General features: G+C 46.6%; 12 non-coding genes across 12 annotated transcripts; all 12 read right to left on the bottom strand.

Moving 5' to 3' along the window:
• Nucleotides 1-2,526: 2,526 nt before the first annotated feature.
• Nucleotides 2,527-2,717, bottom strand: LOC142287063 (U2 spliceosomal RNA). Its single transcript, XR_012748084.1, has one exon. It is a non-coding gene; the product is annotated as a U2 spliceosomal RNA (small nuclear RNA).
• Nucleotides 2,718-4,104: 1,387 nt separating this feature from the next.
• Nucleotides 4,105-4,295, bottom strand: LOC142287062 (U2 spliceosomal RNA). Its single transcript, XR_012748083.1, has one exon. It is a non-coding gene; the product is annotated as a U2 spliceosomal RNA (small nuclear RNA).
• Nucleotides 4,296-5,682: 1,387 nt separating this feature from the next.
• On the bottom strand, nt 5,683-5,873 carry LOC142287061 (U2 spliceosomal RNA). The gene has a single exon (XR_012748082.1). It is a non-coding gene; the product is annotated as a U2 spliceosomal RNA (small nuclear RNA).
• Nucleotides 5,874-7,260: 1,387 nt separating this feature from the next.
• On the bottom strand, nt 7,261-7,451 carry LOC142287060 (U2 spliceosomal RNA). The gene has a single exon (XR_012748081.1). It is a non-coding gene; the product is annotated as a U2 spliceosomal RNA (small nuclear RNA).
• A 1,387-nt stretch (nt 7,452-8,838) lies between these two features.
• On the bottom strand, nt 8,839-9,029 carry LOC142287059 (U2 spliceosomal RNA). The gene has a single exon (XR_012748080.1). It is a non-coding gene; the product is annotated as a U2 spliceosomal RNA (small nuclear RNA).
• A 1,387-nt stretch (nt 9,030-10,416) lies between these two features.
• Nucleotides 10,417-10,607, bottom strand: LOC142287058 (U2 spliceosomal RNA). Its single transcript, XR_012748079.1, has one exon. It is a non-coding gene; the product is annotated as a U2 spliceosomal RNA (small nuclear RNA).
• Nucleotides 10,608-11,994: 1,387 nt separating this feature from the next.
• Nucleotides 11,995-12,185, bottom strand: LOC142287046 (U2 spliceosomal RNA). The gene has a single exon (XR_012748071.1). It is a non-coding gene; the product is annotated as a U2 spliceosomal RNA (small nuclear RNA).
• A 1,387-nt stretch (nt 12,186-13,572) lies between these two features.
• On the bottom strand, nt 13,573-13,763 carry LOC142287034 (U2 spliceosomal RNA). Its single transcript, XR_012748060.1, has one exon. It is a non-coding gene; the product is annotated as a U2 spliceosomal RNA (small nuclear RNA).
• Nucleotides 13,764-15,150: 1,387 nt separating this feature from the next.
• On the bottom strand, nt 15,151-15,341 carry LOC142287101 (U2 spliceosomal RNA). The gene has a single exon (XR_012748120.1). It is a non-coding gene; the product is annotated as a U2 spliceosomal RNA (small nuclear RNA).
• A 1,387-nt stretch (nt 15,342-16,728) lies between these two features.
• On the bottom strand, nt 16,729-16,919 carry LOC142287090 (U2 spliceosomal RNA). Its single transcript, XR_012748109.1, has one exon. It is a non-coding gene; the product is annotated as a U2 spliceosomal RNA (small nuclear RNA).
• Nucleotides 16,920-18,306: 1,387 nt separating this feature from the next.
• On the bottom strand, nt 18,307-18,497 carry LOC142287078 (U2 spliceosomal RNA). The gene has a single exon (XR_012748098.1). It is a non-coding gene; the product is annotated as a U2 spliceosomal RNA (small nuclear RNA).
• Nucleotides 18,498-19,885: 1,388 nt separating this feature from the next.
• On the bottom strand, nt 19,886-20,076 carry LOC142287066 (U2 spliceosomal RNA). The gene has a single exon (XR_012748087.1). It is a non-coding gene; the product is annotated as a U2 spliceosomal RNA (small nuclear RNA).
• Between the last annotated feature and the right edge of the window lie 259 nt (nt 20,077-20,335).

Genomic DNA, 20,335 nt, shown 5'->3' with positions numbered 1-20,335 from the left:
ATGACAAATGATGAATCACCCTAAAGGCACCAGCCTCCTTTTTAGGCACGATACCCAAAGGTGACAACCGAAAATTTGGAAAAGGAGGGCTATTAAATGGACCCGCTATCCTCTCCAAACTGAGCTCTTTGATAATGTGCTGCAACATAAAATCTTCATGCGACCTAACTGAAAGAAGATTAGGCACATGAAGACAACCTGTTCCTTTAAAATTCGGAACAGGAAAACCAAATTCAAAACCCTTACGTACTATGATGGCTTTCACTTGATCTGGGTACCGTTTTAGCCATGGGAGCATTTTTTCCCATTTCACCGGAGTCTGAGCTTTTAAGAAAAAACTCACGAGAATTGTTGTTAGGTTGCTGGCCCACTTGCTGTCCCCTCTTAAAACATTTGAAAAGCGGGTGAGAACCCCCACACCCTGAACATTCATGTTTAAATCTACAATTGGTCAACCATTTGCATGCCGATTCATTAAAAGCAAAACAAAAGCCTTTTTTAACCGACACAGTAGCATTCTGTCTGACCAATCCAGATCTCTGGGGTAACATGAGGTTAAGCCAAAGCCCAACATCCTTATTACCCCATCTCATATTAGAATGAATCGCCAACTTTTGACGAAATGATTCGTCATAAGCCAGCCAGCCTACACCCCCAAAATTGCGGTAAGCCTCTAGCACAGCATCCAAATGCTGGAACAGCCCACTGCAACAGCTGTGATCCTTTTCCCCTAAAACTGCAGCATATATCGCAAAAGCTTGCAACCAATTGTGAAACGACTTCACCACCTTCCTCTTATCACCGTCGCTCTCACCCTTGGTTTCCAAGCCAGCGCGATACTGCTCCTTACCCATAGGTAATAACGCAAATAAATCAACATACTCTCTATTCCATATTTTTTCTTTCAAAGTAACCGATAAATGAAAGCCCAAAGGAGAGGGCTGACACATAATGGCTTCCTTAAACAAAGATTGAGGAATACCATTATGACTTGTGTTTGAATTTAAAGTGTTTGAACTATGGTGTGTGTAGTTACCCTCCCTGTGTAAGCATTCTGCAACTACACTACCGATCAATTCCCTTAAAGCAACAACATCATGAGACATTATATTACTAATGCATATGGATAGACTCTCACCGCTCCTAGAAGGCTCCTCAGGCACCGACGGGACCTCCTGCCGATCAGCGACGTCGCCACCGGATACTTCAGCCAGTCCGGCCGCTCCAGTTGCCTCGCCGCACTCACTATCCGATCCTTCCGACGACCAAGCCTGCAGGACCGCCGCCGCACCATGACAGCTCTTTTGCGGTAGCGGCGGCGATACCCTGCTGCTCGGCCGCCGGTCACCGGATGACTGCTGACCTGGGCTCCTTACTTCCGACCGCGGACCAGAAGCGCCGCCCACTTCAGCGCCGCATCCGGTCGATTCCAGATGACGCGGCCGGTTGAAATCACGCGATGTCCGCGAGCGACTTCTCCTGGCGGCAGATTTCTCCGGCTCCGGCCGCCCAGCTGCAGACGTCTTCTTCGCCCGACCTGAAGAACGGCCCCCGGACATCCGACCACCGCTGGATTTTCTGGCGACGACCGGCGGTGAGTACGCTTCTTTGTTTCTTCTGCGCCTCTTCGAACTCCGCTCTTCCTCCCCGTCGGCGACGACCAGACCCGCATCCTGCCGATCCACCGCCGCTCCGGCAGGAACCACAACAGCGGCAGCAGCAGAACCGGTCCCCGCCAGGCAGGTCTTCATCCACTCCGCGCCGTCTGCTTCTCCCGCTCGCTTCAGCACCTGTTGGATCAATTCTTCCATCCTGTAACTTCTTTCTCTTCATCAGCTGGACTGACCCAGCTGACGAAAACCCAAGATATTTATACCTAAAATGCTTGCATAATAAATTCTAATAACCAACCCCTGCTATTCAAACTGGCGCGCAAACAGCTGATTGGTCCCCCAATCAGCTGCTCACGTTGCCAGGCAGAAAACCCTCATACCACAGAAGCTAATTAACCCTTTCACCTATAAAAACATTACTACCCTGAATTAGGTTTTGTGCTATCATGAAAATCTCCGTGCTAGGCGCTAACGGGATTAAACATTACTCAAAGAAAACCCCAAAAACCAATGCATGATAGGAATAAACAGGTAACTTTCTTTGGAGTGGAAGCGGAGAGATCGCACCAGATGCCAATTCTAGATGTTATCACACCTGTGGTCACTGCAGCAGCAGGTGAATCCACTTTGTCCAAAAGGGATCTATTCCATTCAATTGCAAATGATCTAGATAAGACAGAGAACTGCAGCACGGGGACATAGCCGAGTTGGTCAGGTTGAGTGGTGATGAGTTTGCTATTTGGATGAATAAAGAAAGTCAAAAGTGTGAAAGATAAAAAACAAAAGGAGGAAGTGTGAAAAGTGAATGGGCCAAATTGAGGTGCATATGAAGACGTATGCTTTCTTCCAATTCATTAAATCGGGCTAATATGAATCAGGTGAATTGAGTTCTGCTTTTGGAAACTGGGTTAAGAAGGGGTGCACCGTTCCTGGAGGTACTGCAATACCAGGTCAATGCGTGGAGTGGACAGAGCAAGCTCTTTTTCCATCTCCCTGTTCTAAAAATCCATTTAATATATGGTCCCCAGATAGGGGACGTATCAGATATTAAACTGATAAGAACAGATACTACACTTGATCTTAGCCAAAAGGCCGAGAAGCGATAACCAGAATTGGTTTGGGCCTCGAGTGGCACCCTGGCCTATGCCGGACACATCTTAGGGAGAGAGAGCGAGAGGGAGACAAACCCACGCCTACACAAGACATTTTGTCACCCAAGCCAACCCTTGAAAAGGCTGCTTTGCAGAGCCAAAACAAGAAGAATGGTGCGTTTTGCAGCCGCCGCCCACTGCAATGAATCTGAATAACTCCTCCTTTAGGGCGCAAGCAACTCCCCTCCCCCTTGCAGTCTTTCCAATTCACGATACAAAAAGACGGACAGGACAGGTTGCCTGACTTTCCGTCACTGCCACCCTTTGCCATCCTTACCCGTAGAAAGCCCTTTCATCATCCCCAAACCCTAATCTTTTCCCTTTCCTTCCCAGCCCCCAAACCCTGCCCTCTGTACCTTTCTCACCACCCGCTTCCCTTCTCCTGTCATCCCCCTACCACCCGGGAAAAAAAGAGATTGCCCCCTCCTTCCACTAGCCCACCCTCCCACCCAAAGAACAACTTCTTCTGCGCAGCTTGTTTTCTAGGCAGCAGCGCTATTGTGATGTCATCGGGGGGCATTGTGACAAGCCGCCAGTGTTCCGTCTCTTCATGTTGTGCACAGTTCAAACGGAAAATACATCAACAGGCAGACTACAGAAAAGCTTACTATCAAAGGTTAGAGGGGGGCTTTCTCAGAGGGCTTTTTACAGTTTTTCTATTCCCAATTAGCCGTTTAAGTGTACTTATTGAAAGTAGTAATTCTTTCATAGGCCGCCCTTTCTTAGTATTTGACGTTCCTTATATTGCGGTATGAGGCTTCGCAGTAGGTTGCAAACATTCATCACCCATGACTGTCCCCAATTGAGCTCAGAAGCTCAATGTCTATCATGACCTCTCTTTTAGAATGTCCAAGAGCAAGCAAACTATTCCTCCAGGAGAGGGCGCCAACAGACTACTAAAGAGATCATCATTACTCAAAGAAAACCCCAAAAACCAATGCATGATAGGAATAAACAGGTAACTTTCTTTGGAGTGGAAGCGGAGAGATCGCACCAGATGCCAATTCTAGATGTTATCACACCTGTGGTCACTGCAGCAGCAGGTGAATCCACTTTGTCCAAAAGGGATCTATTCCATTCAATTGCAAATGATCTAGATAAGACAGAGAACTGCAGCACGGGGACATAGCCGAGTTGGTCAGGTTGAGTGGTGATGAGTTTGCTATTTGGATGAATAAAGAAAGTCAAAAGTGTGAAAGATAAAAAACAAAAGGAGGAAGTGTGAAAAGTGAATGGGCCAAATTGAGGTGCATATGAAGACGTATGCTTTCTTCCAATTCATTAAATCGGGCTAATATGAATCAGGTGAATTGAGTTCTGCTTTTGGAAACTGGGTTAAGAAGGGGTGCACCGTTCCTGGAGGTACTGCAATACCAGGTCAATGCGTGGAGTGGACAGAGCAAGCTCTTTTTCCATCTCCCTGTTCTAAAAATCCATTTAATATATGGTCCCCAGATAGGGGACGTATCAGATATTAAACTGATAAGAACAGATACTACACTTGATCTTAGCCAAAAGGCCGAGAAGCGATAACCAGAATTGGTTTGGGCCTCGAGTGGCACCCTGGCCTATGCCGGACACATCTTAGGGAGAGAGAGCGAGAGGGAGACAAACCCACGCCTACACAAGACATTTTGTCACCCAAGCCAACCCTTGAAAAGGCTGCTTTGCAGAGCCAAAACAAGAAGAATGGTGCGTTTTGCAGCCGCCGCCCACTGCAATGAATCTGAATAACTCCTCCTTTAGGGCGCAAGCAACTCCCCTCCCCCTTGCAGTCTTTCCAATTCACGATACAAAAAGACGGACAGGACAGGTTGCCTGACTTTCCGTCACTGCCACCCTTTGCCATCCTTACCCGTAGAAAGCCCTTTCATCATCCCCAAACCCTAATCTTTTCCCTTTCCTTCCCAGCCCCCAAACCCTGCCCTCTGTACCTTTCTCACCACCCGCTTCCCTTCTCCTGTCATCCCCCTACCACCCGGGAAAAAAAGAGATTGCCCCCTCCTTCCACTAGCCCACCCTCCCACCCAAAGAACAACTTCTTCTGCGCAGCTTGTTTTCTAGGCAGCAGCGCTATTGTGATGTCATCGGGGGGCATTGTGACAAGCCGCCAGTGTTCCGTCTCTTCATGTTGTGCACAGTTCAAACGGAAAATACATCAACAGGCAGACTACAGAAAAGCTTACTATCAAAGGTTAGAGGGGGGCTTTCTCAGAGGGCTTTTTACAGTTTTTCTATTCCCAATTAGCCGTTTAAGTGTACTTATTGAAAGTAGTAATTCTTTCATAGGCCGCCCTTTCTTAGTATTTGACGTTCCTTATATTGCGGTATGAGGCTTCGCAGTAGGTTGCAAACATTCATCACCCATGACTGTCCCCAATTGAGCTCAGAAGCTCAATGTCTATCATGACCTCTCTTTTAGAATGTCCAAGAGCAAGCAAACTATTCCTCCAGGAGAGGGCGCCAACAGACTACTAAAGAGATCATCATTACTCAAAGAAAACCCCAAAAACCAATGCATGATAGGAATAAACAGGTAACTTTCTTTGGAGTGGAAGCGGAGAGATCGCACCAGATGCCAATTCTAGATGTTATCACACCTGTGGTCACTGCAGCAGCAGGTGAATCCACTTTGTCCAAAAGGGATCTATTCCATTCAATTGCAAATGATCTAGATAAGACAGAGAACTGCAGCACGGGGACATAGCCGAGTTGGTCAGGTTGAGTGGTGATGAGTTTGCTATTTGGATGAATAAAGAAAGTCAAAAGTGTGAAAGATAAAAAACAAAAGGAGGAAGTGTGAAAAGTGAATGGGCCAAATTGAGGTGCATATGAAGACGTATGCTTTCTTCCAATTCATTAAATCGGGCTAATATGAATCAGGTGAATTGAGTTCTGCTTTTGGAAACTGGGTTAAGAAGGGGTGCACCGTTCCTGGAGGTACTGCAATACCAGGTCAATGCGTGGAGTGGACAGAGCAAGCTCTTTTTCCATCTCCCTGTTCTAAAAATCCATTTAATATATGGTCCCCAGATAGGGGACGTATCAGATATTAAACTGATAAGAACAGATACTACACTTGATCTTAGCCAAAAGGCCGAGAAGCGATAACCAGAATTGGTTTGGGCCTCGAGTGGCACCCTGGCCTATGCCGGACACATCTTAGGGAGAGAGAGCGAGAGGGAGACAAACCCACGCCTACACAAGACATTTTGTCACCCAAGCCAACCCTTGAAAAGGCTGCTTTGCAGAGCCAAAACAAGAAGAATGGTGCGTTTTGCAGCCGCCGCCCACTGCAATGAATCTGAATAACTCCTCCTTTAGGGCGCAAGCAACTCCCCTCCCCCTTGCAGTCTTTCCAATTCACGATACAAAAAGACGGACAGGACAGGTTGCCTGACTTTCCGTCACTGCCACCCTTTGCCATCCTTACCCGTAGAAAGCCCTTTCATCATCCCCAAACCCTAATCTTTTCCCTTTCCTTCCCAGCCCCCAAACCCTGCCCTCTGTACCTTTCTCACCACCCGCTTCCCTTCTCCTGTCATCCCCCTACCACCCGGGAAAAAAAGAGATTGCCCCCTCCTTCCACTAGCCCACCCTCCCACCCAAAGAACAACTTCTTCTGCGCAGCTTGTTTTCTAGGCAGCAGCGCTATTGTGATGTCATCGGGGGGCATTGTGACAAGCCGCCAGTGTTCCGTCTCTTCATGTTGTGCACAGTTCAAACGGAAAATACATCAACAGGCAGACTACAGAAAAGCTTACTATCAAAGGTTAGAGGGGGGCTTTCTCAGAGGGCTTTTTACAGTTTTTCTATTCCCAATTAGCCGTTTAAGTGTACTTATTGAAAGTAGTAATTCTTTCATAGGCCGCCCTTTCTTAGTATTTGACGTTCCTTATATTGCGGTATGAGGCTTCGCAGTAGGTTGCAAACATTCATCACCCATGACTGTCCCCAATTGAGCTCAGAAGCTCAATGTCTATCATGACCTCTCTTTTAGAATGTCCAAGAGCAAGCAAACTATTCCTCCAGGAGAGGGCGCCAACAGACTACTAAAGAGATCATCATTACTCAAAGAAAACCCCAAAAACCAATGCATGATAGGAATAAACAGGTAACTTTCTTTGGAGTGGAAGCGGAGAGATCGCACCAGATGCCAATTCTAGATGTTATCACACCTGTGGTCACTGCAGCAGCAGGTGAATCCACTTTGTCCAAAAGGGATCTATTCCATTCAATTGCAAATGATCTAGATAAGACAGAGAACTGCAGCACGGGGACATAGCCGAGTTGGTCAGGTTGAGTGGTGATGAGTTTGCTATTTGGATGAATAAAGAAAGTCAAAAGTGTGAAAGATAAAAAACAAAAGGAGGAAGTGTGAAAAGTGAATGGGCCAAATTGAGGTGCATATGAAGACGTATGCTTTCTTCCAATTCATTAAATCGGGCTAATATGAATCAGGTGAATTGAGTTCTGCTTTTGGAAACTGGGTTAAGAAGGGGTGCACCGTTCCTGGAGGTACTGCAATACCAGGTCAATGCGTGGAGTGGACAGAGCAAGCTCTTTTTCCATCTCCCTGTTCTAAAAATCCATTTAATATATGGTCCCCAGATAGGGGACGTATCAGATATTAAACTGATAAGAACAGATACTACACTTGATCTTAGCCAAAAGGCCGAGAAGCGATAACCAGAATTGGTTTGGGCCTCGAGTGGCACCCTGGCCTATGCCGGACACATCTTAGGGAGAGAGAGCGAGAGGGAGACAAACCCACGCCTACACAAGACATTTTGTCACCCAAGCCAACCCTTGAAAAGGCTGCTTTGCAGAGCCAAAACAAGAAGAATGGTGCGTTTTGCAGCCGCCGCCCACTGCAATGAATCTGAATAACTCCTCCTTTAGGGCGCAAGCAACTCCCCTCCCCCTTGCAGTCTTTCCAATTCACGATACAAAAAGACGGACAGGACAGGTTGCCTGACTTTCCGTCACTGCCACCCTTTGCCATCCTTACCCGTAGAAAGCCCTTTCATCATCCCCAAACCCTAATCTTTTCCCTTTCCTTCCCAGCCCCCAAACCCTGCCCTCTGTACCTTTCTCACCACCCGCTTCCCTTCTCCTGTCATCCCCCTACCACCCGGGAAAAAAAGAGATTGCCCCCTCCTTCCACTAGCCCACCCTCCCACCCAAAGAACAACTTCTTCTGCGCAGCTTGTTTTCTAGGCAGCAGCGCTATTGTGATGTCATCGGGGGGCATTGTGACAAGCCGCCAGTGTTCCGTCTCTTCATGTTGTGCACAGTTCAAACGGAAAATACATCAACAGGCAGACTACAGAAAAGCTTACTATCAAAGGTTAGAGGGGGGCTTTCTCAGAGGGCTTTTTACAGTTTTTCTATTCCCAATTAGCCGTTTAAGTGTACTTATTGAAAGTAGTAATTCTTTCATAGGCCGCCCTTTCTTAGTATTTGACGTTCCTTATATTGCGGTATGAGGCTTCGCAGTAGGTTGCAAACATTCATCACCCATGACTGTCCCCAATTGAGCTCAGAAGCTCAATGTCTATCATGACCTCTCTTTTAGAATGTCCAAGAGCAAGCAAACTATTCCTCCAGGAGAGGGCGCCAACAGACTACTAAAGAGATCATCATTACTCAAAGAAAACCCCAAAAACCAATGCATGATAGGAATAAACAGGTAACTTTCTTTGGAGTGGAAGCGGAGAGATCGCACCAGATGCCAATTCTAGATGTTATCACACCTGTGGTCACTGCAGCAGCAGGTGAATCCACTTTGTCCAAAAGGGATCTATTCCATTCAATTGCAAATGATCTAGATAAGACAGAGAACTGCAGCACGGGGACATAGCCGAGTTGGTCAGGTTGAGTGGTGATGAGTTTGCTATTTGGATGAATAAAGAAAGTCAAAAGTGTGAAAGATAAAAAACAAAAGGAGGAAGTGTGAAAAGTGAATGGGCCAAATTGAGGTGCATATGAAGACGTATGCTTTCTTCCAATTCATTAAATCGGGCTAATATGAATCAGGTGAATTGAGTTCTGCTTTTGGAAACTGGGTTAAGAAGGGGTGCACCGTTCCTGGAGGTACTGCAATACCAGGTCAATGCGTGGAGTGGACAGAGCAAGCTCTTTTTCCATCTCCCTGTTCTAAAAATCCATTTAATATATGGTCCCCAGATAGGGGACGTATCAGATATTAAACTGATAAGAACAGATACTACACTTGATCTTAGCCAAAAGGCCGAGAAGCGATAACCAGAATTGGTTTGGGCCTCGAGTGGCACCCTGGCCTATGCCGGACACATCTTAGGGAGAGAGAGCGAGAGGGAGACAAACCCACGCCTACACAAGACATTTTGTCACCCAAGCCAACCCTTGAAAAGGCTGCTTTGCAGAGCCAAAACAAGAAGAATGGTGCGTTTTGCAGCCGCCGCCCACTGCAATGAATCTGAATAACTCCTCCTTTAGGGCGCAAGCAACTCCCCTCCCCCTTGCAGTCTTTCCAATTCACGATACAAAAAGACGGACAGGACAGGTTGCCTGACTTTCCGTCACTGCCACCCTTTGCCATCCTTACCCGTAGAAAGCCCTTTCATCATCCCCAAACCCTAATCTTTTCCCTTTCCTTCCCAGCCCCCAAACCCTGCCCTCTGTACCTTTCTCACCACCCGCTTCCCTTCTCCTGTCATCCCCCTACCACCCGGGAAAAAAAGAGATTGCCCCCTCCTTCCACTAGCCCACCCTCCCACCCAAAGAACAACTTCTTCTGCGCAGCTTGTTTTCTAGGCAGCAGCGCTATTGTGATGTCATCGGGGGGCATTGTGACAAGCCGCCAGTGTTCCGTCTCTTCATGTTGTGCACAGTTCAAACGGAAAATACATCAACAGGCAGACTACAGAAAAGCTTACTATCAAAGGTTAGAGGGGGGCTTTCTCAGAGGGCTTTTTACAGTTTTTCTATTCCCAATTAGCCGTTTAAGTGTACTTATTGAAAGTAGTAATTCTTTCATAGGCCGCCCTTTCTTAGTATTTGACGTTCCTTATATTGCGGTATGAGGCTTCGCAGTAGGTTGCAAACATTCATCACCCATGACTGTCCCCAATTGAGCTCAGAAGCTCAATGTCTATCATGACCTCTCTTTTAGAATGTCCAAGAGCAAGCAAACTATTCCTCCAGGAGAGGGCGCCAACAGACTACTAAAGAGATCATCATTACTCAAAGAAAACCCCAAAAACCAATGCATGATAGGAATAAACAGGTAACTTTCTTTGGAGTGGAAGCGGAGAGATCGCACCAGATGCCAATTCTAGATGTTATCACACCTGTGGTCACTGCAGCAGCAGGTGAATCCACTTTGTCCAAAAGGGATCTATTCCATTCAATTGCAAATGATCTAGATAAGACAGAGAACTGCAGCACGGGGACATAGCCGAGTTGGTCAGGTTGAGTGGTGATGAGTTTGCTATTTGGATGAATAAAGAAAGTCAAAAGTGTGAAAGATAAAAAACAAAAGGAGGAAGTGTGAAAAGTGAATGGGCCAAATTGAGGTGCATATGAAGACGTATGCTTTCTTCCAATTCATTAAATCGGGCTAATATGAATCAGGTGAATTGAGTTCTGCTTTTGGAAACTGGGTTAAGAAGGGGTGCACCGTTCCTGGAGGTACTGCAATACCAGGTCAATGCGTGGAGTGGACAGAGCAAGCTCTTTTTCCATCTCCCTGTTCTAAAAATCCATTTAATATATGGTCCCCAGATAGGGGACGTATCAGATATTAAACTGATAAGAACAGATACTACACTTGATCTTAGCCAAAAGGCCGAGAAGCGATAACCAGAATTGGTTTGGGCCTCGAGTGGCACCCTGGCCTATGCCGGACACATCTTAGGGAGAGAGAGCGAGAGGGAGACAAACCCACGCCTACACAAGACATTTTGTCACCCAAGCCAACCCTTGAAAAGGCTGCTTTGCAGAGCCAAAACAAGAAGAATGGTGCGTTTTGCAGCCGCCGCCCACTGCAATGAATCTGAATAACTCCTCCTTTAGGGCGCAAGCAACTCCCCTCCCCCTTGCAGTCTTTCCAATTCACGATACAAAAAGACGGACAGGACAGGTTGCCTGACTTTCCGTCACTGCCACCCTTTGCCATCCTTACCCGTAGAAAGCCCTTTCATCATCCCCAAACCCTAATCTTTTCCCTTTCCTTCCCAGCCCCCAAACCCTGCCCTCTGTACCTTTCTCACCACCCGCTTCCCTTCTCCTGTCATCCCCCTACCACCCGGGAAAAAAAGAGATTGCCCCCTCCTTCCACTAGCCCACCCTCCCACCCAAAGAACAACTTCTTCTGCGCAGCTTGTTTTCTAGGCAGCAGCGCTATTGTGATGTCATCGGGGGGCATTGTGACAAGCCGCCAGTGTTCCGTCTCTTCATGTTGTGCACAGTTCAAACGGAAAATACATCAACAGGCAGACTACAGAAAAGCTTACTATCAAAGGTTAGAGGGGGGCTTTCTCAGAGGGCTTTTTACAGTTTTTCTATTCCCAATTAGCCGTTTAAGTGTACTTATTGAAAGTAGTAATTCTTTCATAGGCCGCCCTTTCTTAGTATTTGACGTTCCTTATATTGCGGTATGAGGCTTCGCAGTAGGTTGCAAACATTCATCACCCATGACTGTCCCCAATTGAGCTCAGAAGCTCAATGTCTATCATGACCTCTCTTTTAGAATGTCCAAGAGCAAGCAAACTATTCCTCCAGGAGAGGGCGCCAACAGACTACTAAAGAGATCATCATTACTCAAAGAAAACCCCAAAAACCAATGCATGATAGGAATAAACAGGTAACTTTCTTTGGAGTGGAAGCGGAGAGATCGCACCAGATGCCAATTCTAGATGTTATCACACCTGTGGTCACTGCAGCAGCAGGTGAATCCACTTTGTCCAAAAGGGATCTATTCCATTCAATTGCAAATGATCTAGATAAGACAGAGAACTGCAGCACGGGGACATAGCCGAGTTGGTCAGGTTGAGTGGTGATGAGTTTGCTATTTGGATGAATAAAGAAAGTCAAAAGTGTGAAAGATAAAAAACAAAAGGAGGAAGTGTGAAAAGTGAATGGGCCAAATTGAGGTGCATATGAAGACGTATGCTTTCTTCCAATTCATTAAATCGGGCTAATATGAATCAGGTGAATTGAGTTCTGCTTTTGGAAACTGGGTTAAGAAGGGGTGCACCGTTCCTGGAGGTACTGCAATACCAGGTCAATGCGTGGAGTGGACAGAGCAAGCTCTTTTTCCATCTCCCTGTTCTAAAAATCCATTTAATATATGGTCCCCAGATAGGGGACGTATCAGATATTAAACTGATAAGAACAGATACTACACTTGATCTTAGCCAAAAGGCCGAGAAGCGATAACCAGAATTGGTTTGGGCCTCGAGTGGCACCCTGGCCTATGCCGGACACATCTTAGGGAGAGAGAGCGAGAGGGAGACAAACCCACGCCTACACAAGACATTTTGTCACCCAAGCCAACCCTTGAAAAGGCTGCTTTGCAGAGCCAAAACAAGAAGAATGGTGCGTTTTGCAGCCGCCGCCCACTGCAATGAATCTGAATAACTCCTCCTTTAGGGCGCAAGCAACTCCCCTCCCCCTTGCAGTCTTTCCAATTCACGATACAAAAAGACGGACAGGACAGGTTGCCTGACTTTCCGTCACTGCCACCCTTTGCCATCCTTACCCGTAGAAAGCCCTTTCATCATCCCCAAACCCTAATCTTTTCCCTTTCCTTCCCAGCCCCCAAACCCTGCCCTCTGTACCTTTCTCACCACCCGCTTCCCTTCTCCTGTCATCCCCCTACCACCCGGGAAAAAAAGAGATTGCCCCCTCCTTCCACTAGCCCACCCTCCCACCCAAAGAACAACTTCTTCTGCGCAGCTTGTTTTCTAGGCAGCAGCGCTATTGTGATGTCATCGGGGGGCATTGTGACAAGCCGCCAGTGTTCCGTCTCTTCATGTTGTGCACAGTTCAAACGGAAAATACATCAACAGGCAGACTACAGAAAAGCTTACTATCAAAGGTTAGAGGGGGGCTTTCTCAGAGGGCTTTTTACAGTTTTTCTATTCCCAATTAGCCGTTTAAGTGTACTTATTGAAAGTAGTAATTCTTTCATAGGCCGCCCTTTCTTAGTATTTGACGTTCCTTATATTGCGGTATGAGGCTTCGCAGTAGGTTGCAAACATTCATCACCCATGACTGTCCCCAATTGAGCTCAGAAGCTCAATGTCTATCATGACCTCTCTTTTAGAATGTCCAAGAGCAAGCAAACTATTCCTCCAGGAGAGGGCGCCAACAGACTACTAAAGAGATCATCATTACTCAAAGAAAACCCCAAAAACCAATGCATGATAGGAATAAACAGGTAACTTTCTTTGGAGTGGAAGCGGAGAGATCGCACCAGATGCCAATTCTAGATGTTATCACACCTGTGGTCACTGCAGCAGCAGGTGAATCCACTTTGTCCAAAAGGGATCTATTCCATTCAATTGCAAATGATCTAGATAAGACAGAGAACTGCAGCACGGGGACATAGCCGAGTTGGTCAGGTTGAGTGGTGATGAGTTTGCTATTTGGATGAATAAAGAAAGTCAAAAGTGTGAAAGATAAAAAACAAAAGGAGGAAGTGTGAAAAGTGAATGGGCCAAATTGAGGTGCATATGAAGACGTATGCTTTCTTCCAATTCATTAAATCGGGCTAATATGAATCAGGTGAATTGAGTTCTGCTTTTGGAAACTGGGTTAAGAAGGGGTGCACCGTTCCTGGAGGTACTGCAATACCAGGTCAATGCGTGGAGTGGACAGAGCAAGCTCTTTTTCCATCTCCCTGTTCTAAAAATCCATTTAATATATGGTCCCCAGATAGGGGACGTATCAGATATTAAACTGATAAGAACAGATACTACACTTGATCTTAGCCAAAAGGCCGAGAAGCGATAACCAGAATTGGTTTGGGCCTCGAGTGGCACCCTGGCCTATGCCGGACACATCTTAGGGAGAGAGAGCGAGAGGGAGACAAACCCACGCCTACACAAGACATTTTGTCACCCAAGCCAACCCTTGAAAAGGCTGCTTTGCAGAGCCAAAACAAGAAGAATGGTGCGTTTTGCAGCCGCCGCCCACTGCAATGAATCTGAATAACTCCTCCTTTAGGGCGCAAGCAACTCCCCTCCCCCTTGCAGTCTTTCCAATTCACGATACAAAAAGACGGACAGGACAGGTTGCCTGACTTTCCGTCACTGCCACCCTTTGCCATCCTTACCCGTAGAAAGCCCTTTCATCATCCCCAAACCCTAATCTTTTCCCTTTCCTTCCCAGCCCCCAAACCCTGCCCTCTGTACCTTTCTCACCACCCGCTTCCCTTCTCCTGTCATCCCCCTACCACCCGGGAAAAAAAGAGATTGCCCCCTCCTTCCACTAGCCCACCCTCCCACCCAAAGAACAACTTCTTCTGCGCAGCTTGTTTTCTAGGCAGCAGCGCTATTGTGATGTCATCGGGGGGCATTGTGACAAGCCGCCAGTGTTCCGTCTCTTCATGTTGTGCACAGTTCAAACGGAAAATACATCAACAGGCAGACTACAGAAAAGCTTACTATCAAAGGTTAGAGGGGGGCTTTCTCAGAGGGCTTTTTACAGTTTTTCTATTCCCAATTAGCCGTTTAAGTGTACTTATTGAAAGTAGTAATTCTTTCATAGGCCGCCCTTTCTTAGTATTTGACGTTCCTTATATTGCGGTATGAGGCTTCGCAGTAGGTTGCAAACATTCATCACCCATGACTGTCCCCAATTGAGCTCAGAAGCTCAATGTCTATCATGACCTCTCTTTTAGAATGTCCAAGAGCAAGCAAACTATTCCTCCAGGAGAGGGCGCCAACAGACTACTAAAGAGATCATCATTACTCAAAGAAAACCCCAAAAACCAATGCATGATAGGAATAAACAGGTAACTTTCTTTGGAGTGGAAGCGGAGAGATCGCACCAGATGCCAATTCTAGATGTTATCACACCTGTGGTCACTGCAGCAGCAGGTGAATCCACTTTGTCCAAAAGGGATCTATTCCATTCAATTGCAAATGATCTAGATAAGACAGAGAACTGCAGCACGGGGACATAGCCGAGTTGGTCAGGTTGAGTGGTGATGAGTTTGCTATTTGGATGAATAAAGAAAGTCAAAAGTGTGAAAGATAAAAAACAAAAGGAGGAAGTGTGAAAAGTGAATGGGCCAAATTGAGGTGCATATGAAGACGTATGCTTTCTTCCAATTCATTAAATCGGGCTAATATGAATCAGGTGAATTGAGTTCTGCTTTTGGAAACTGGGTTAAGAAGGGGTGCACCGTTCCTGGAGGTACTGCAATACCAGGTCAATGCGTGGAGTGGACAGAGCAAGCTCTTTTTCCATCTCCCTGTTCTAAAAATCCATTTAATATATGGTCCCCAGATAGGGGACGTATCAGATATTAAACTGATAAGAACAGATACTACACTTGATCTTAGCCAAAAGGCCGAGAAGCGATAACCAGAATTGGTTTGGGCCTCGAGTGGCACCCTGGCCTATGCCGGACACATCTTAGGGAGAGAGAGCGAGAGGGAGACAAACCCACGCCTACACAAGACATTTTGTCACCCAAGCCAACCCTTGAAAAGGCTGCTTTGCAGAGCCAAAACAAGAAGAATGGTGCGTTTTGCAGCCGCCGCCCACTGCAATGAATCTGAATAACTCCTCCTTTAGGGCGCAAGCAACTCCCCTCCCCCTTGCAGTCTTTCCAATTCACGATACAAAAAGACGGACAGGACAGGTTGCCTGACTTTCCGTCACTGCCACCCTTTGCCATCCTTACCCGTAGAAAGCCCTTTCATCATCCCCAAACCCTAATCTTTTCCCTTTCCTTCCCAGCCCCCAAACCCTGCCCTCTGTACCTTTCTCACCACCCGCTTCCCTTCTCCCTGTCATCCCCCTACCACCCGGGAAAAAAAGAGATTGCCCCCTCCTTCCACTAGCCCACCCTCCCACCCAAAGAACAACTTCTTCTGCGCAGCTTGTTTTCTAGGCAGCAGCGCTATTGTGATGTCATCGGGGGGCATTGTGACAAGCCGCCAGTGTTCCGTCTCTTCATGTTGTGCACAGTTCAAACGGAAAATACATCAACAGGCAGACTACAGAAAAGCTTACTATCAAAGGTTAGAGGGGGGCTTTCTCAGAGGGCTTTTTACAGTTTTTCTATTCCCAATTAGCCGTTTAAGTGTACTTATTGAAAGTAGTAATTCTTTCATAGGCCGCCCTTTCTTAGTATTTGACGTTCCTTATATTGCGGTATGAGGCTTCGCAGTAGGTTGCAAACATTCATCACCCATGACTGTCCCCAATTGAGCTCAGAAGCTCAATGTCTATCATGACCTCTCTTTTAGAATGTCCAAGAGCAAGCAACTATTCCTCCAGGAGAGGGCGCCAACAGACTACTAAAGAGATCATCATTACTCAAAGAAAACCCCAAAAACCAATGCATGATAGGAATAAACAGGTAACTTTCTTTGGAGTGGAAGCGGAGAGATCGCACCAGATGCCAATTCTAGATGTTATCACACCTGTGGTCACTGCAGCAGCAGGTGAATCCACTTTGTCCAAAAGGGATCTATTCCATTCAATTGCAAATGATCTAGATAAGACAGAGAACTGCAGCACGGGGACATAGCCGAGTTGGTCAGGTTGAGTGGTGATGAGTTTGCTATTTGGATGAATAAAGAAAGTCAAAAGTGTGAAAGATAAAAAACAAAAGGAGGAAGTGTGAAAAGTGAATGGGCCAAATTGAGGTGCATATGAAGACGTATGCTTTCTTCCAATTCATTAAATCGGGCTAATATGAATCAGGTGAATTGAGTTCTGCTTTTGGAAACTGGGTTAAGAAGGGGTGCACCGTTCCTGGAGGTACTGCAATACCAGGTCAATGCGTGGAGTGGACAGAGCAAGCTCTTTTTCCATCTCCCTGTTCTAAAAATCCATTTAATATATGGTCCCCAGATAGGGGACGTATCAGATATTAAACTGATAAGAACAGATACTACACTTGATCTTAGCCAAAAGGCCGAGAAGCGATAACCAGAATTGGTTTGGGCCTCGAGTGGCACCCTGGCCTATGCCGGACACATCTTAGGGAGAGAGAGCGAGAGGGAGACAAACCCACGCCTACACAAGACATTTTGTCACCCAAGCCAACCCTTGAAAAGGCTGCTTTGCAGAGCCAAAACAAGAAGAATGGTGCGTTTTGCAGCCGCCGCCCACTGCAATGAATCTGAATAACTCCTCCTTTAGGGCGCAAGCAACTCCCCTCCCCCTTGCAGTCTTTCCAATTCACGATACAAAAAGACGGACAGGACAGGTTGCCTGACTTTCCGTCACTGCCACCCTTTGCCATCCTTACCCGTAGAAAGCCCTTTCATCATCCCCAAACCCTAATCTTTTCCCTTTCCTTCCCAGCCCCCAAACCCTGCCCTCTGTACCTTTCTCACCACCCGCTTCCCTTCTCCTGTCATCCCCCTACCACCCGGGAAAAAAAGAGATTGCCCCCTCCTTCCACTAGCCCACCCTCCCACCCAAAGAACAACTTCTTCTGCGCAGCTTGTTTTCTAGGCAGCAGCGCTATTGTGATGTCATCGGGGGGCATTGTGACAAGCCGCCAGTGTTCCGTCTCTTCATGTTGTGCACAGTTCAAACGGAAAATACATCAACAGGCAGACTACAGAAAAGCTTACTATCAAAGGTTAGAGGGGGGCTTTCTCAGAGGGCTTTTTACAGTTTTTCTATTCCCAATTAGCCGTTTAAGTGTACTTATTGAAAGTAGTAATTCTTTCATAGGCCGCCCTTTCTTAGTATTTGACGTTCCTTATATTGCGGTATGAGGCTTCGCAGTAGGTTGCAAACATTCATCACCCATGACTGTCCCCAATTGAGCTCAGAAGCTCAATGTCTATCATGACCTCTCTTTTAGAATGTCCAAGAGCAAGCAAACTATTCCTCCAGGAGAGGGCGCCAACAGACTACTAAAGAGATCATCATTACTCAAAGAAAACCCCAAAAACCAATGCATGATAGGAATAAACAGGTAACTTTCTTTGGAGTGGAAGCGGAGAGATCGCACCAGATGCCAATTCTAGATGTTATCACACCTGTGGTCACTGCAGCAGCAGGTGAATCCACTTTGTCCAAAAGGGATCTATTCCATTCAATTGCAAATGATCTAGATAAGACAGAGAACTGCAGCACGGGGACATAGCCGAGTTGGTCAGGTTGAGTGGTGATGAGTTTGCTATTTGGATGAATAAAGAAAGTCAAAAGTGTGAAAGATAAAAAACAAAAGGAGGAAGTGTGAAAAGTGAATGGGCCAAATTGAGGTGCATATGAAGACGTATGCTTTCTTCCAATTCATTAAATCGGGCTAATATGAATCAGGTGAATTGAGTTCTGCTTTTGGAAACTGGGTTAAGAAGGGGTGCACCGTTCCTGGAGGTACTGCAATACCAGGTCAATGCGTGGAGTGGACAGAGCAAGCTCTTTTTCCATCTCCCTGTTCTAAAAATCCATTTAATATATGGTCCCCAGATAGGGGACGTATCAGATATTAAACTGATAAGAACAGATACTACACTTGATCTTAGCCAAAAGGCCGAGAAGCGATAACCAGAATTGGTTTGGGCCTCGAGTGGCACCCTGGCCTATGCCGGACACATCTTAGGGAGAGAGAGCGAGAGGGAGGACAAACCCACGCCTACACAAGACATTTTGTCACCCAAGCCAACCCTTGAAAAGGCTGCTTTGCAGAGCCAAAACAAGAAGAATGGTGCGTTTTGCAGCCGCCGCCCACTGCAATGAATCTGAATAACTCCTCCTTTAGGGCGCAAGCAACTCCCCTCCCCCTTGCAGTCTTTCCAATTCACGATACAAAAAGACGGACAGGACAGGTTGCCTGACTTTCCGTCACTGCCACCCTTTGCCATCCTTACCCGTAGAAAGCCCTTTCATCATCCCCAAACCCTAATCTTTTCCCTTTCCTTCCCAGCCCCCAAACCCTGCCCTCTGTACCTTTCTCACCACCCGCTTCCCTTCTCCTGTCATCCCCCTACCACCCGGGAAAAAAAGAGATTGCCCCCTCCTTCCACTAGCCCACCCTCCCACCCAAAGAACAACTTCTTCTGCGCAGCTTGTTTTCTAGGCAGCAGCGCTATTGTGATGTCATCGGGGGGCATTGTGACAAGCCGCCAGTGTTCCGTCTCTTCATGTTGTGCACAGTTCAAACGGAAAATACATCAACAGGCAGACTACAGAAAAGCTTACTATCAAAGGTTAGAGGGGGGCTTTCTCAGAGGGCTTTTTACAGTTTTTCTATTCCCAATTAGCCGTTTAAGTGTACTTATTGAAAGTAGTAATTCTTTCATAGGCCGCCCTTTCTTAGTATTTGACGTTCCTTATATTGCGGTATGAGGCTTCGCAGTAGGTTGCAAACATTCATCACCCATGACTGTCCCCAATTGAGCTCAGAAGCTCAATGTCTATCATGACCTCTCTTTTAGAATGTCCAAGAGCAAGCAAACTATTCCTCCAGGAGAGGGCGCCAACAGACTACTAAAGAGATCATCATTACTCAAAGAAAACCCCAAAAACCAATGCATGATAGGAATAAACAGGTAACTTTCTTTGGAGTGGAAGCGGAGAGATCGCACCAGATGCCAATTCTAGATGTTATCACACCTGTGGTCACTGCAGCAGCAGGTGAATCCACTTTGTCCAAAAGGGATCTATTCCATTCAATTGCAAATGATCTAGATAAGACAGAGAACTGCAGCACGGGGACATAGCCGAGTTGGTCAGGTTGAGTGGTGATGAGTTTGCTATTTGGATGAATAAAGAAAGTCAAAAGTGTGAAAGATAAAAAACAAAAGGAGGAAGTGTGAAAAGTGAATGGGCCAAATTGAGGTGCATATGAAGACGTATGCTTTCTTCCAATTCATTAAATCGGGCTAATATGAATCAGGTGAATTGAGTTCTGCTTTTGGAAACTGGGTTAAGAAGGGGTGCACCGTTCCTGGAGGTACTGCAATACCAGGTCAATGCGTGGAGTGGACAGAGCAAGCTCTTTTTCCATCTCCCTGTTCTAAAAATCCATTTAATATATGGTCCCCAGATAGGGGACGTATCAGATATTAAACTGATAAGAACAGATACTACACTTGATCTTAGCCAAAAGGCCGAGAAGCGATAACCAGAATTGGTTTGGGCCTCGAGTGGCACCCTGGCCTATGCCGGACACATCTTAGGGAGAGAGAGCGAGAGGGAGACAAACCCACGCCTACACAAGACATTTTGTCACCCAAGCCAACCCTTGAAAAGGCTGCTTTGCAGAGCCAAAACAAGAAGAATGGTGCGTTTTGCAGCCGCCGCCCACTGCAATGAATCTGAATAACTCCTCCTTTAGGGCGCAAGCAACTCCCCTCCCCCTTGCAGTCTTTCCAATTCACG

This window comes from Anomaloglossus baeobatrachus, unplaced genomic scaffold (assembly GCF_048569485.1).
Source record: "Anomaloglossus baeobatrachus isolate aAnoBae1 unplaced genomic scaffold, aAnoBae1.hap1 Scaffold_709, whole genome shotgun sequence".
In the NCBI taxonomy this organism is placed as follows: domain Eukaryota; kingdom Metazoa; phylum Chordata; class Amphibia; order Anura; family Aromobatidae; genus Anomaloglossus; species Anomaloglossus baeobatrachus.
This window is presented reverse-complemented; position numbering and strand designations above follow the sequence as displayed.